This window comes from Triturus cristatus, chromosome 4_1 (assembly GCF_964204655.1).
Source record: "Triturus cristatus chromosome 4_1, aTriCri1.1, whole genome shotgun sequence".
Lineage (NCBI taxonomy): Eukaryota > Metazoa > Chordata > Amphibia > Caudata > Salamandridae > Triturus > Triturus cristatus.
In genome coordinates, this window is record NC_140585.1 from 13,301,620 (window position 1) to 13,316,082 (window position 14,463).

General features: G+C 43.9%; 1 protein-coding gene across 2 annotated transcripts in view; it reads left to right on the plus strand.

Moving 5' to 3' along the window:
* LOC146839305 (GTPase IMAP family member 7-like) overlaps window positions 1-14,463 on the plus strand; it is a 277,862-nt gene that overhangs the window by 248,154 nt on the left and 15,245 nt on the right. The gene's annotated exons all lie outside the window — the stretch shown is intronic.

Consider the following 14,463-nt stretch of genomic DNA (forward strand, 5'->3'; position numbering starts at 1 on the left):
ACAGACACCAAGGCCATCAAATTAAGAGGAGATAGCTGAGACAGACACCAAAGCAATCAAATCAAGAGACAGGCAAAAATGCCATCAAATCAAGAAGAGACAGCCGAGACAGACACCAAAGCCATCAAAGCTAGAAATAAACAAAGAGACATCTATTTTTCTGTCTTTTTCACAGTTGCACTTATGGGTTTTAGATTAGGTAATATAGGTTTTTTTATATACACACAACCAACACACTCGGTCAACATATCGCAAAGGAACAAAATTGGACAAACAGGATTGGTTCATAGATGTCATTAGCACTAATATAAGACATGAACCATCCAATTTGTTTAACTGACACAATCCCAAAATATATATAGATTTGATTCCACTATGGAAAATATTATGAAGACAATGATTGGTTCGTCACAAATATAACACTGTGTTAGAAATACAACCATGATCCAATATTAGAATTGTTACATGACTTTTTATGCGGTTCTTAAAATCCCAAATTGTTTATTTATTGTATTAGAGTCAGTGATAGTTTTAGATATTTATATATTTATATATTAGATATTTATATATTTATGTATTTAATACCAAAAAAGACTTTATAACAATGGATATGTATTTATTTATTAATTGTTATCAACAGGTAATATTTATTGCAATCAATATTGTGTTCATGGATATCTGTTCAGCATATGAGTAATGTTCTCTATGTCCATTACTACTTGAAATGCGATATAGCACTTGTCACTTTAAGAAAAGAAAAGAAAAAAACACACATCAGGTGGGAAAAAAATGGTTAAAAGCCCAGCAGAGACTGTTACTGGCGTCATGTGATCAAGGGCCTGAGGGCTCGAAACGCGTCATGGCTGTGTTTGAGAGCGGACAATAAAGCAAAGATTCAAGCACGAAATTGTGGTCCGAGCTCCTATCTGCAGTGGTGAAACGAGTGTTAGAAGAGGAGTGAAAGCAATATAATTCAGTCGGTTTTGTCTCCTCCGACGAAACTCGGACCCCCTCTGGTTTAAGCGGCGAAGCTCACATCAAGGGAGACGCGGCTCTTCGAGCCTGGAATTTTGTAATCCGGGAGGATTAACGAGTTTAAGCCCCCCAGCGCGAAGATTGAATGACACGCGATCGCGGAAACACTCGCAGGTAGGCGAACACACATCTAGATGTGAAGGCCGCTTTTCCGGTGGGTGGGCGGTTCGATATTGAATTCAAAGCTGGGTCAGAGGTGTGCAAGGCATTAGCAGCAGAAAAAGACACACGGATAATTAACTGTGCTTGCGCTATATGCGGTATATTAACTTCAAACGAGTTCAAGCTCTAAAACAACAAGTTTACCATGTCAGCAGATGCGCTAAAAGACAGAGAGGCAGCTGCAGCAGATATGTTTGATGACTCTAAGACGCCCACCATGCACTCAATCTCCCAGAATGCAACAGAAGGGACAAGAAACATCAGTCTAAAAGAAAAAGTAAAAATCCTGGAGAAAAAAATGAAAACAGAACAAAGTAAATGGTGGGAGGCAAAATCCCTACAACGGTATTTAGATGTAGGAAGAATACGAAGAGGATTACGTATTTTAACAGCTCCCAGCTATGAGAACCCCGACCCTGACATGATGAGAGAATGGGCAGAGACAAACCTAGATTCATCAAAAAGACTGGTAAAGATTTTGGTAAAATATGCTGAGAAAGATCGCACCAAATTACAAGAGGAAATTGATATACTCAATACTGAACTGAATACAATGGGTCAAAGTGAAGAATTGAACAAGTTAAGAGAGGAGATGACAAAAAGATTAAAGAAAGAGGAAGAAATCATTCGTGAAAGAAAAGCATTTACGTTTCATAGAGACCGTATGGATTACGAATGTGGTCGTATTTTTACATTTGCAAGAAAATTTGATTCCATTAAAGCATCCAAATATGGCATAGCACAAGATCCCAAATTAAATGTAGCAGGTGGAACCAACAGAATGGGAATGGTCTCAAATTCAGACCTTAGTTCTGCGTTGGAAAGTGATTCTGAAATAGAAACTGGAAGTTACACCACAAGACAAACACCTATACAACTCTCTGGTAGAGGAAGTGGATTTTTTATGCAGGGAACGCAGACAAATGCTGCGCCCCAGAAATCAGGAAAAAACATACATAAAAATCCAACCACTAAACGCCGTGAGAGGAGAGCAGCAAAACACAAACGCTCACAGGAAGAGAGGATCAACACGCAAGAACTGGAGACGACAAAATCAGCAACAAGCCCCACAATAATAAATCTGGCTAATATCGATTTAACGAAAGCAGAGAAACAATTACTATCTCTCGGCCTTTCTTTCTGCCCTGAGAGTTCACTTGATTATGCTTCAACCCGCATGGATATATATAGAAGCATTCGCAAATTAAAACTCAAAAAACATTTTATGCTACAAAAACCAGCAGAGGCAGAACGCGATCTACAACAACATTCTGGGTTGCCAAAATCTCCAACTAATGATGCAACAAATGTTGACATATCTTTCTTTCTTTGTCTTTATTTCGGTCTCTCGGACCATAAAAGGGTTACAACATAAAACTCTTAAGAATAAATGCAGTAATAATTTACAAACAATCAATTGACCAGAATATAAAACAATCATTCAATTAGTGATGACTCAATGCATTGGTTACGGCTGTGCCACACTGCTGTTAAGAATTTTGCAACTGCAAATACAATTGGGGCCGACAAGTCTCTTTTCAAAATCCTATATGCGGGAAGATAGCGCCTAAAACCCAGGTTTTTAAGTATTGGAACAAGCCAATAATTTCTTGCTCTTCTGTATGCTGGGCAGAAGAATATTATGTGCAAGTCACGCTCCCTAGGGTAGGCGCAGGCTGGACATTGTAAAGAAGTGTGCACTTTGAGAGAAAGGGTACTGTACCGCCATTGCATAAAAAGCTTCCTAGTAAGCGGGGGGCTAATATTGTCGTATACAAGCTCTTGAAGATATGAGTCTTTTGACCCCAAAAATTTACCCGTTAGGGACCTCTCCTCTGTATTATTGATTTGAGCGCGTAAATGGTATACATAATAGGCTTTGGAAAGAGACTTTCGTGATGTTCTGGGGCAAGTGTTTTCTGGATCAGACCATAGATTCTGTCTGCCTAGTGCCTCACATGTTTGTTTGATATATCTGAGCCAAGGAAACCGTGCAGGGTTACAAAGTCTCATGATTTCCTGAAGTTCAGATCTATAATTGGACAGTTCTTGTGTAGACCATAATTTTCGCCAATACAATAGGGGTTTGAGGCCCAGCTCCTCTGTAATTGGTCTAAGGCCTAGATCGAGTCTCAGTGGTAAGAGGGGGGTACTAGGCGGTAGGCCTGTTAGTTGCCTGAGAAAATTGTTCTCAGTGACCTGCATGGTCTGGGTGACAGTATGCCCCCATAGTTCAGCTCCGTAAGTCACTGCCCCTTTTGCCTGTGTTTTGTAGATTTGTAAACGAGGGGAAAACGGTTGGTAAGTCAATCCTCGGGACATCCTTGCCAGTCCTCCTGTCATTTGAGTTAATTTCAGATTCGCCCTGGTACGATGCGAATCCCAGGTCATAGACTCGTTTAGTGTTATCCCCAAGTACTCAAATGTGAAGACCCTCTCCAGCCTGGAGGGTCCAAGAGTAGGATTGGCGCGAATTTTCGGGGGGGGGGGGATTGAAGATCATATACTTGGTTTTAGAAGCATTGATCTCCAAACCCCGAATCGCACAAAAATTTGCGAATCCATCAAGGATCCGTTGAATGCCCATGGGGGACTTGGAGAGCAACAAGGTATCGTCCGCGAAAAGGATAGCGGGTACCCTCGTGCCTCCAAGCCTGGGAGCATCGATATTTTCCAGTGCATTCAGATGGCTAATCACCCCGTTGACAAAGAGGCAGAAAAGAGTCGGTGCCAGCACACAACCCTGTCTGACCCGCCTGTCAACGGGGAAACGATCAGTAAGGGTGCCCCCTCTTCCGCACCTCACCCTTGAAAAATTCCCCAGGTGCAGTCTTCTTAAAATAACTAATATATCGTTTGGGAGGCCAAGATCGTCCAAGACGACCCACAGTTTATCCCTGGGCACTAGGTCAAACACAGCGCGTAAATCAACAAAGACCGTGTATAGGGTGCCGCCCTCTATTAAAACGGTCTTCCAGTGGATAAAATTTAAGCGAAAAATCTGGTCAATGGTAGAAACACTTCTTCTAAAACCAGCCTGATATGTGCTCATAATACTTGATTCCTCAATCCAGTCTTGTAGATGGTTGAGAATGAGTCTACCAAATAATTTTTGGGGGACATCAATAAGACTAATTGGTCTGTAATTGGCTGGGAGCAGAGGCTAGCCCTTTTTAAAAATTGGGACAATCTCTGCGCCCAGCCAAGTGTCAGGTAGCTCCATGCCCTCTAGGATAGAATTAAATAGAAGCGTAAAATAGGGTGTCCACACTTCGGGTTCCTGCTTGAATAGGTCTCCCGGAAGGCCATCCAGACCCGGTGCCTTTCCTGACTCCAGACCCATGATAGCTGCTCTGACTTCTTTGAATGAAAATGACAAACCCGACGAAGTATTAGTTTCTGCCTGGACAGGATCAGCTCCAGTCCCCTCAGATGACATATATAGGGACTGGAAGTGGTCCTGCCAGGTCTTGGCTGAGATGTTAGGTTCAACCGCGGAGACCAGCTCCTCTGAGCCTGTGTTTACACAGCGCCAGAATTTTCGTGAATCTCCGCATGCCAGAAATTTCGTTAGTTTCTCCCATTTGTCATGTTCCCATTCAAGTTTTGCATTCTTGATTAGGGATTTGTATGCCAGTCTTCTCTCTCTGATTTCTACCCGACCCTGCCCTGTCTTGATTGTGGAAAGAAGATCACTTTTAGCCTTCCTGCATGCAGAATTATACCAGGAGGGACCGGGAATAAAACCACAGGCACTTTTGAATTTACTGGTTAAAATTTGTGATGTAGATATGATAAGATCTGCATGTAGCTGCCCCAACTTGTTGAATAATCCCGGCGTGCTAGGTTGAATGTTTAGGGCTTTAGCCTTCTCTAACATGGGAGTAAGTAGGGCATATAACTTAGGTAACAGCCCTTGTTTAGCTACTAGATTCTCCCACTTTATTCTGCATCTGTTATTTGAGAGAAGTAGCCCCACATCGGGAGACTCCCTGTTCTTCTCCCTAGATTCCAGACCAGAATAATATAGCACGAGCTCCAAAGCATTGTGGTCGCTATCTTCTCTTAGCAATACCCGAAAATCACTTATTTGTGACCACAGGGCCAGTGGGACCAGAATATAATCAAGTCTTGATGTTTTATCCTCTCTATGGAAGGTACATTTTGGGGGAATATCTGATGGTAGCTTTCCATTGCAGGCCCTGAGCCCATGTTTAAGAGTAAGAGATGTGATTTGTACCGCCAGAGGGGACCACACTCTTGGGGCCGGTAGATGGGACGGTGGTATGGACCAGGCGAGATCCTCCTCCTGAGCCAAACCATCCAATGGGCCCAGGAGTGGCTCGAAGTGGCAATTCAAATGTCCACCTATTATGTAAGGGGTGCCCTCAGGAATTGTATTTAGGGCGAGGTCGAGCTCATCAATAGTACAGGATTCTTGCGAGATACTGACTGGCCTCGAGTAAACATTTATTACCAAGAGACAGTGCGGACCTGGCCACTCCAGGAGTACAGCCAGAATATCCTCCGAATTTACTAGCAAAGGGGCAGCCCTACAGCCTAAGTCTGAGGCTATCCAGATTACAAGACCACCAGAAGGGCGGCCTTTGCCACTCCATTTGGCATTCTTAGAAAAGACGGCGAAGCCAGTGCGGGTAAGATCTTCCCTCATCCAGGTTTCTTGGAACAGACATATGTCCTTATTCTCTATAAAGCTGTTCCAAGCCGGGCAGTTTAATTTATTTGACAAGCCCGCCACATTCCAAGATAGAATATTTAGAAGGGGGGCTTGAGTCCTCTCGGGCTTAAGAGATGGAGGAACAGTGACCATAGAATGGACCTTCGAATTAGCGGACAATTCATCCTGTGGTGGGCTCTCCAGTACTGCAATAGTAGATAAAGTGGGAACCACCACACAGGAATCCGAATTGGTTTGTATCTGCTTGGATCCATTGTTCTGTATGGAAATGTTTAGCTGTACATCATATAGTGAGGGCCTTTTACGGCCCAGAGCCTCGCCTAGGCCTTGCCTACCCAGTCAATCCACCCTATCTAGGTAACTAAACCTGTTATATGTGGGAAAGTAATTATCCGCAGTAATTCTACAGTTAGGGTGTACTTTATTTGCATTGGGTCTCCACCTCCGGTCCCTTCTAGGCACGAGTTCCCAACCCTCCCCTTTCCCCTCGTACCCTGCCAAGGGGTAGAAGAAAGACAGGGGGAGGGTTTGAATGGGCGACTCGTGCATATTCCGGGGCCAACTACAGATATACTTAACAGTGGCGGGGTCCCTGAAGTTGATCACAACGCAATCACCCTGAATAGACTTCCTAGTGGTGCCTACCCAGGGGACTCTTCTCACCATAAGGACCTCGCTATGTGTGCCCTCGGGCAGGGGTCTATTGTTGGACAGCCAATGAATAATCTTGTTTTTTAGTGCACCCACTGGTTCTCTGGCAGAAGGGTTTAGTTCAGGAATGCCAGCTAGAATCACTACATATGGAATGGCCTGGGGTGGAAGGTTGACTATCTTGTGCTGTGGGTCCATCACCGGTGCCTCAACTGGAGGTACGGCCAAGGCTTCTTGGGGATTTGTGTTTGCACATGTTGGGTTACGTAATGATGGATTCTCTATTGCAAGTGCAGGGGATTCTTGTGATGAAATGGGCTGGGATAAAAGTGAGCCTTTTTTAGAGAGAGACAGATTTATTCTCGCTCTCCTTGCTGGTCTTGGCACTAGATATCTCCTTCCCCTCCGCTATATGTAAGAGACCCATGTGAATTTTCAATACAAGTGATTCTATCTTGGAAATACGATCCTCCAAAGGATTAAGAATTTCCTTTAGGAGGACTCGGATGTCCAAGAGGGTGGGGGGCTCATTCCCTGCTGTGAGATTTAGACTGGGAGGTGGCTCAGACGTATTTAAGGCAGGTGGTAGCCTATTTTTCCCAAATTGGTTCGATGACTTGATTTTGGAGATCTGATGAGTGAGCTCATTTTTAGAATTACGTTTGGGAGCATTCGCCTTACGCCCTCCAGTAAGGCCAACCTTTGTTTTTCTTTTGGGGATGGCTCCTTCCCTCGCCCTCCGTGGTGACTCACTATTAGAGATGGGTCTCTCGGTAATTGCATCACCAATAGGGAGGGTTTTGATAGCGCTCGAGGGGAGTGAAAGGGGCCTGGCGCAGGGGAGGGGTAAAATGCTTAGCTCCGTGATAGCCGACATCTCGCAATCAGTGGTAATCGCAGTAGGACTGCACAGGTCAGCTAATTCAGGAGTAACATTTATCCCCCTGAAATCTACCATTTTAGGAGCACCAGTTTGTTCAGGCGTGGTAGCGAGTGCAAGAGGACCTAGTGAAGATCTTCTAACCCAGTCAATCTCTTGAGATATTCGCCTTTCAAGGATCGATATTTCGTCGATTATAAGTGAACCAGCTTTGGCAAAGTAAGTGTCTAGAGTACCTTTAGCCGCTCCTGTAGCCCGCAAGGATCTGCTTCTTGTTTCTCTGGCCGACACTGTCAAATGTTTCTTCCGTTACTATATGCCGGAGTTGGCGACAGTGTAGGGCCTTGGCCTTGCCTCGGCCGTCCTCGAACGGCCTCAAACGGCCTCAAACGGCCCGGTCTTCGCACCGCTCTTCGTTCCGCGCGCGTTCCGCTGGCGCGAATGCAGTGGCAGTATACGTAGAGAGGAGTGACCAGGGGAGTGGCTGAGAAGAGGACCCAGCTGCGCCGATGGTGCTCCGGGCGCTGGGGAAGCTGGTCCTCGCAGTCCCGCCCTCCTCTGTGTACAAAGTCTTTATCAGGCGTGGAGATAGGAAGCAGCAATCAGGACACGCAGAGTTGAAGTGTCAGCAGGAATTTATAACTACGAGCGGCTCCCGCGAAGCGGGGGCCGCGAGTCGCTGCTGCGCTGGTCAGGGGGAGTGGCTGGGAAGAGGACCCAGCTGCGCCGATGGTGCTCCGGGCGCGGGGGAAGCTGGTCCTTGCAGTCCCGCCCTCCTCTGTGTACAAAGTCTCTATCAGGCGTGGAGATAGGAAGCAGCAATCAGGACACGCAGAGTTGAAGTGTCAGCAGGAATTTATAACTACGAGCGGCCCCCGCAAAGCGGGGGCCGCGAGTCGCTGCTGCGCTGGTCAGGGGGAGTGGCTGGGAAGAGGACCCAGCTGCGCCGATGGTGCTCCGGGCGCTGGGGAAGCTGGTCCTCGCAGTCCCGCCCTCCTCTGTGTACAAAGTCTCTATCAGGCGTGGAGATAGGAAGCAGCAATCAGGACACGCAGAGTTGAAGTGTCAGCAGGAATTTATAACTACGAGCGGCTCCCGCGAAGCGGGGGCCGCGAGTCGCTGCTGCGCTGGTCAGGGGGAGTGGCTGGGAAGAGGACCCAGCTGCGCCGATGGTGCTCCGGGCGCTGGGGAAGCTGGTCCTCGCAGTCCCGCCCTCCTCTGTGTACAAAGTCTCTATCAGGCGTGGAGATAGGAAGCAGCAATCAGGACATATCTACATTGGATACATTGCAAGCATTGCTAGATGAAAATATGACACCAACTCAATATCTACAAGACCAACAGGTTTCCAACAAAAGTTGTGATCCACATATTGAAATCACGAGGTTCAAACCTACCTCCACGTTCAATCCAATGATGCCTCGAGATGGAATTTAAATATTCCATGAACATGTTGTAGGAGAAATAAAAAAACTCAACCATAGAGTACAGAGAATTATGAGAACTAAGAAAAATAAAACTGAGATTCAATATCATTCATTAATGACGAAACTAAAAAATAATTCTGATATTGTTATTCGTAACTCAGACAAAAGGGGAAACTTAGTCCTATGGAACAAATCTGATTACAACAACGAGGCTATGAGACAATTACAGGACAGGAATTGCTATTGTAAATGTGACCAGCAAATTCTCAAAAATACTTACAACACCTACAGAATGAAATTGATTGTTTGGAAAAACGCTGCCCTTTTGACAAAAGATGAATATTCCTATTTACGGAATGATTATCCCATAACTCCCATTATCTACTTCATTCCCAAAATACACAAAGATCCTAAAAATCCACCGGGGAGGCCCATCATCTTGGCAAGAAACAGTCTTTTGGAACGAACCTCCATATATATAGACTATTTCCTTCAGAACTTTGTGCAACATTTACCATCGTGTATTAGAGATACTGGGGACTTCTTATCTAAAATTAAGGATTTTAATTGGAACAATGATTATCTTTTGATTACATTAGATGTCTCCTCACTGTACACCTCTATCAATCACCATGATGGGATGAAGGCACTACAATACTCCCTTGACTAGAGACCCTCGCAATGTTTTTATCATAACAAAATGCTTAGAGATATGACAGAGTTCTGTTTGAATAACAATATCTTTATGTATAAAAACATGTTGTACCAGCAAATGCGAGGTGTAGCGATGGGGACCAGCTATGCATGTTTACACATGGGCTGGTGGGAGGAGCTGGTTCTCCATAAAAGATATGAACATATAGTTAATTCAAACATCAAAATCTGGTTAAGATACATTGATGATCTTTTCATCGTCTGGCAGGGGACCCGGTCAGGGGCGGAAGAATTCATCAAAGATCTTAATTCTAACAACCTGAACTTAGAATTCACCGCCAATATAAGTGATCAGCAGGTAGAATTTTTAGATGTAAAGGTCTACATAAAAAATGTAGCAATTGCCACTAAATTGCATCGTAAAAAAACTGCAGGCAATTCGATATTGCATGCTACCAGCGCTCATCCCCAGCATCTCATAAAAAGTATAACCTATAGTGAGATGCTTAGGTTAAAACGTATAAGCAGCAATGAAGATGACCTGCAGACTGCGCAAGCAGCCAGTACTAAACGATTTCTTGAGAGAGGTTACTCCAAGAAAACAATAGATATGGCCATCAAAAGAAGCAGTAAAATCAGCAGGGACAGTCTCTTAAAAACACAGACCAGTGCCAATACTATTAACAACACTCTAGCTCAACATGAATCTGCACAAAATATGGAAACATTCAGATTCATAATTGAGTATAGCATACAAGCAAAAGTTATCAATAACATCATAAAGAAAAATTGGCCTCTTGTACTGAGTGATCCTATCATAGGTCATACGTTACCAACTAAGCCAGCTATCACATACAGGAAAGGGCCCTCAATGAGGGATGAATTGGTCCACAATGACCCATGGGATTGCAAAAAGACGACTTGGTTAAATCAAAGAAAGGGCTTTTTTAAATGTACATCGTGCAAAGCATGTCAATATGGAGAAAACAAATCCTCATATAGAACACCGTTTCCTGACAAAGAAATGTCTATACATCGGAATTTGACATGCAAAACAGAATATGTGATCTATGTGCTGGAGTGTCCATGTGGCCTTCAGTATGTTGGGAGCACGGTTCTCCAGGGCCACAAAAGGATACTCCAGCATTTGAGAGCCATAAACAACAAAGATCAAACTTACCCAGTGGCACGTCATTTCGAAGAGTCACACAATGGAGACCCTAAAGGTTTAAAATACTTTTTGATCGATTGCGTGCCATACAATAAGAGAGGGGGAAATAGAGAAAAAGCCCTAAGGAAATTAGAAACCAGGTATATTTTACAATTAGACAGCAAACAACCATCGGGTCTCAATGGAACAGAGACTCTCTATACTTGCCTATAATTGAAGTCGTACAAATTATGAGTCTAAAAATATATCTTCTGAAAAAACAAATAATTTGCATTTAAGCTAGAAATAAACAAAGAGACATCTATTTTTCTGTCTTTTTCACAGTTGCACTTATGGGTTTTAGATTAGGTAATATCGTTTTTTTTATATACACACAACCAACACACTCGGTCAACATATCGCAAAGGAATAAAATTGGACAAACAGGATTGGTTCATAGATGTCATTAGCACTAATATAAGACATGAACCATCCAATATGTTTAACTGACACAATCCCAAATTATATATAGATTTGATTCCACTATGGAAAATATTATGAAGACAATGATTGGTTCGTCACAAATATAACACTGTGTTAGAAATACAACCATGATCCAATATTAGAATTGTTACATGACTTTTTATGCGGTTCTTAAAATCCCAAATTGTTTATTTATTGTATTAGAGTCAGTGATAGTTTTAGATATTTATATATTTATATATTAGATATTTATATATTTATGTATTTAATACCAAAAAAGACTTTATAACAATGGATATGTATTTATTTATTAATTGTTATCAACAGGTAATATTTATTGCAATCAATATTGTGTTCATGGATATCTGTTCAGCATATGAGTAATGTTCTCTATGTCCATTACTACTTGAAATTCGATATAGCACTTGTCACTTTAAGAAAAGAAAAGAAAAAAACACACATCAGGTGGGAAAAAAATGGTTAAAAGCCCAGCAGAGACTGTTACTGGCGTCATGTGATCAAGGGCCTGAGGGCTCGAAACGCGTCATGGCTGTGTTTGAGAGCGGACAATAAAGCAAAGATTCAAGCACGAAATTGTGGTCCGAGCTCCTATCTGCAGTGGTGAAACGAGTGTTAGAAGAGGAGTGAAAGCAATATAATTCAGTCGGATGCCGCGCTTAGGTCTAGGAGGATAATAGCTGTGGAGCCTCCCGAATCGAGGATTTTTCTGCTTTCCTCAACTTCTGCTAGCAGGGCTGTCTCTGTGCTCTGACGAGGTCGGAATCCAGTCTGAGAGGAGTGCAACAGGTTGTGAGTTTCTAGGAAGCCTGAAAGAGTCTGGTTGACAAATTTTTCGGTAATTTTGCTTAATCCTGGTAAAAGGGAAATTGGGCGGTAGTTTCCCATTTCAGTGGGGTCTAGGTTAGGTTTCTTAAGTAGAGCCCTAACCATCGCCTGTTTCCAGCTGGCAGGGACTGATCCTGTGTTGAGTGAGGCGTTAATCAGGTTCAGTATGTTTGGGGCTAAGGTGGTTATTGCTTTCTTCAGAATGTATAGTGGAGCTGGGTCTGTTGGTGATCCGCTTTTTATGGTGGAAAGCAGAGTGAGAAGAGTTTCTAAGTTCATAGGGGGAAAGGTCTCCAGAGTGGGTTTGGTTGAATGAGAGTCTGGGTAGAATGAAGTTTCCAGCGCTTCATTCCTTTGAGGGAGGGATTCGAGGATGGTTTGTATCTTATGATTGAAGAAGCTAGCCAATTTGTTGCATCGTTGGCCTGAAGGGTCAGGAACAGTGCGGGGAGCGGGTGTTTTAAGTAGTTTTTTAATAATGGTAAATGTTTCTCTGGGCGAGTTCTGGGCTGAAAGAATTTTTTCTTCATAGTAGGAGGATTGGGCCTTTTTTATTTGAGATTTGTACATTTGGATGGCCGCTCTGTATTCTAATTTTTTTGTAGGGAGATATTCTTTTCTCCATTGCCTTTCCTTGGTTTTGCATTGCTGTTTAAATGCTCTTAGCTCAGGGGTGAACCAAGGGGCCATGTGGGGCCTTTCAGACTTTTTTATTCTAACTTTGGGGAGAACAGAATCCAGTGATTGATTTATCCAGTCTGAAAAATTTTTGTTGGCAATTGTTGGGCAGAGATTAGATTTGGGTTGGGTTCTTTCAAGGGTTTGGATCCATTTCTCTAAAGGAAGTTTAGCCCAGGGGCGGTCATAAGTCCAGGAGGTTTGGAGGGGGGGGTTCAGGTATGGAAGTCTCCAGGATAGGTTTATCAAAAAATGATCAGTCCATGGGAGAGGAATAGGGTCATCTCCTTTGAGGTCTACTAGATTTGAGAAAACTTGATCTAATAGGTGGCCTTTAATATGGGTGGCTTGAAGAATTTTTCCCTTCATGTGTAGTGCAGAGAGGTCCCTAGTCAACTCCTTAGCATTGCCAGACGAGATATCGTCAAAGTGGAGGTTGTAGTCTCCCAGGAGAGTAAAATTGGGTGCTGAACTTGCAAGATTAGCTGTGGTCTCGAGCAGCGAATGGTGGAAGGAGCCGAGGGCTCCAGGAGGGCGATAAATGAGGATACCCGAGAGTGATAGGCTCGGTGAAATTTCTATGTTGAAGTAGGTGCTTTCGCAGTCGGTGATTGGACTCCCAAGCAGACGACAGATAAATTGGGGTTTATGAATAATCGCAATCCCGCCCCCCCTGCCTGTTGCGCGGTCGACCCTCTGCATCATAAAGCCTTGAGGGAGGGCTTGAATGATGTCGGGTTCTGCGCATGAGGTGAGCCATGTTTCCGTCAGAAATAGCACGTCAGGGTCTAAATCTTGGAGGAGCATCCAGATTTCGGTAGTATGTTTGGAGAAAGATCTACAGTTTAGTAATGATATTTTGAGCACTGCAGAAGGGGAGGAGGGCTCTAGGTTAGGAGGAGTAAAATTGTGCAGACAGTAAGGGCAGTAGTCGGGGATTTTATCCGGCAGAATGGAATGTGTACAGGCGTTGCTTACAGGTCTATTAAGCTGGTTGAGCTGAGTAAGTGAGTAGTAATGTTGAACGGGGGACCTGGATGCAGGGTTTGTGGTCCCTGGGCCCGGTCTGGCGCGGACGGGCGCAGACGGGCTTGCCTTTGGCGCGCCTTCGGCGCGCCGGCCGCGCGCCCGCTGCGCGCGTCCGCTGCGCGTGACTCCAGACATGTGGGTTTTAAAGGGCAGGAGACAGCTACTAGAATGCTGACCTGCGCCAGTGGGCTTCCTCACTTCCTGTGTTGCGGTGTTTTCCCTCCACTCAATCTGAACTTTCAGTGGTGGACCGGGGAATCGCAAGACACAGCGTGAAGGTAAGCAGAGTATTGGTGCAATTATTTAAAAAATACAAGTTTAAATTCAGATTACAAGCGTCCCAAAAGTGGTGAAACGAGTGTTAGAAGAGGAGTGAAAGCAATATATATACATATGCATGCGATACAACTCCCAGCACTTCTTTTCAGCGAACTGCAGAAGAACGGACCACCAGGACAATTTGAATGGCAGTATTCTTTATTCCTCACTCCTCATCTCCATGACGCGTTTCGGGCAGCCAGTGCCCTTGATTACAGATATGTATATATACATGCCAGTTCACTTGATTCTGGTGGAAGACTCCCTATTTTTGAAGCAAGGAAAGGCTTATTTCAGCTGTCTTGCTCGTAAAAGTGCCTCAGAAGTGGTGAAAATGCATTCCTTGACTGTTTTTTTCCAAACTCTTCCACTTTCCTGATCTAAAATATTTACATGTATGGAAGTGAGAGATTAAAATGGCTGTGAAACGTCAATATTTGTCACTGAATTT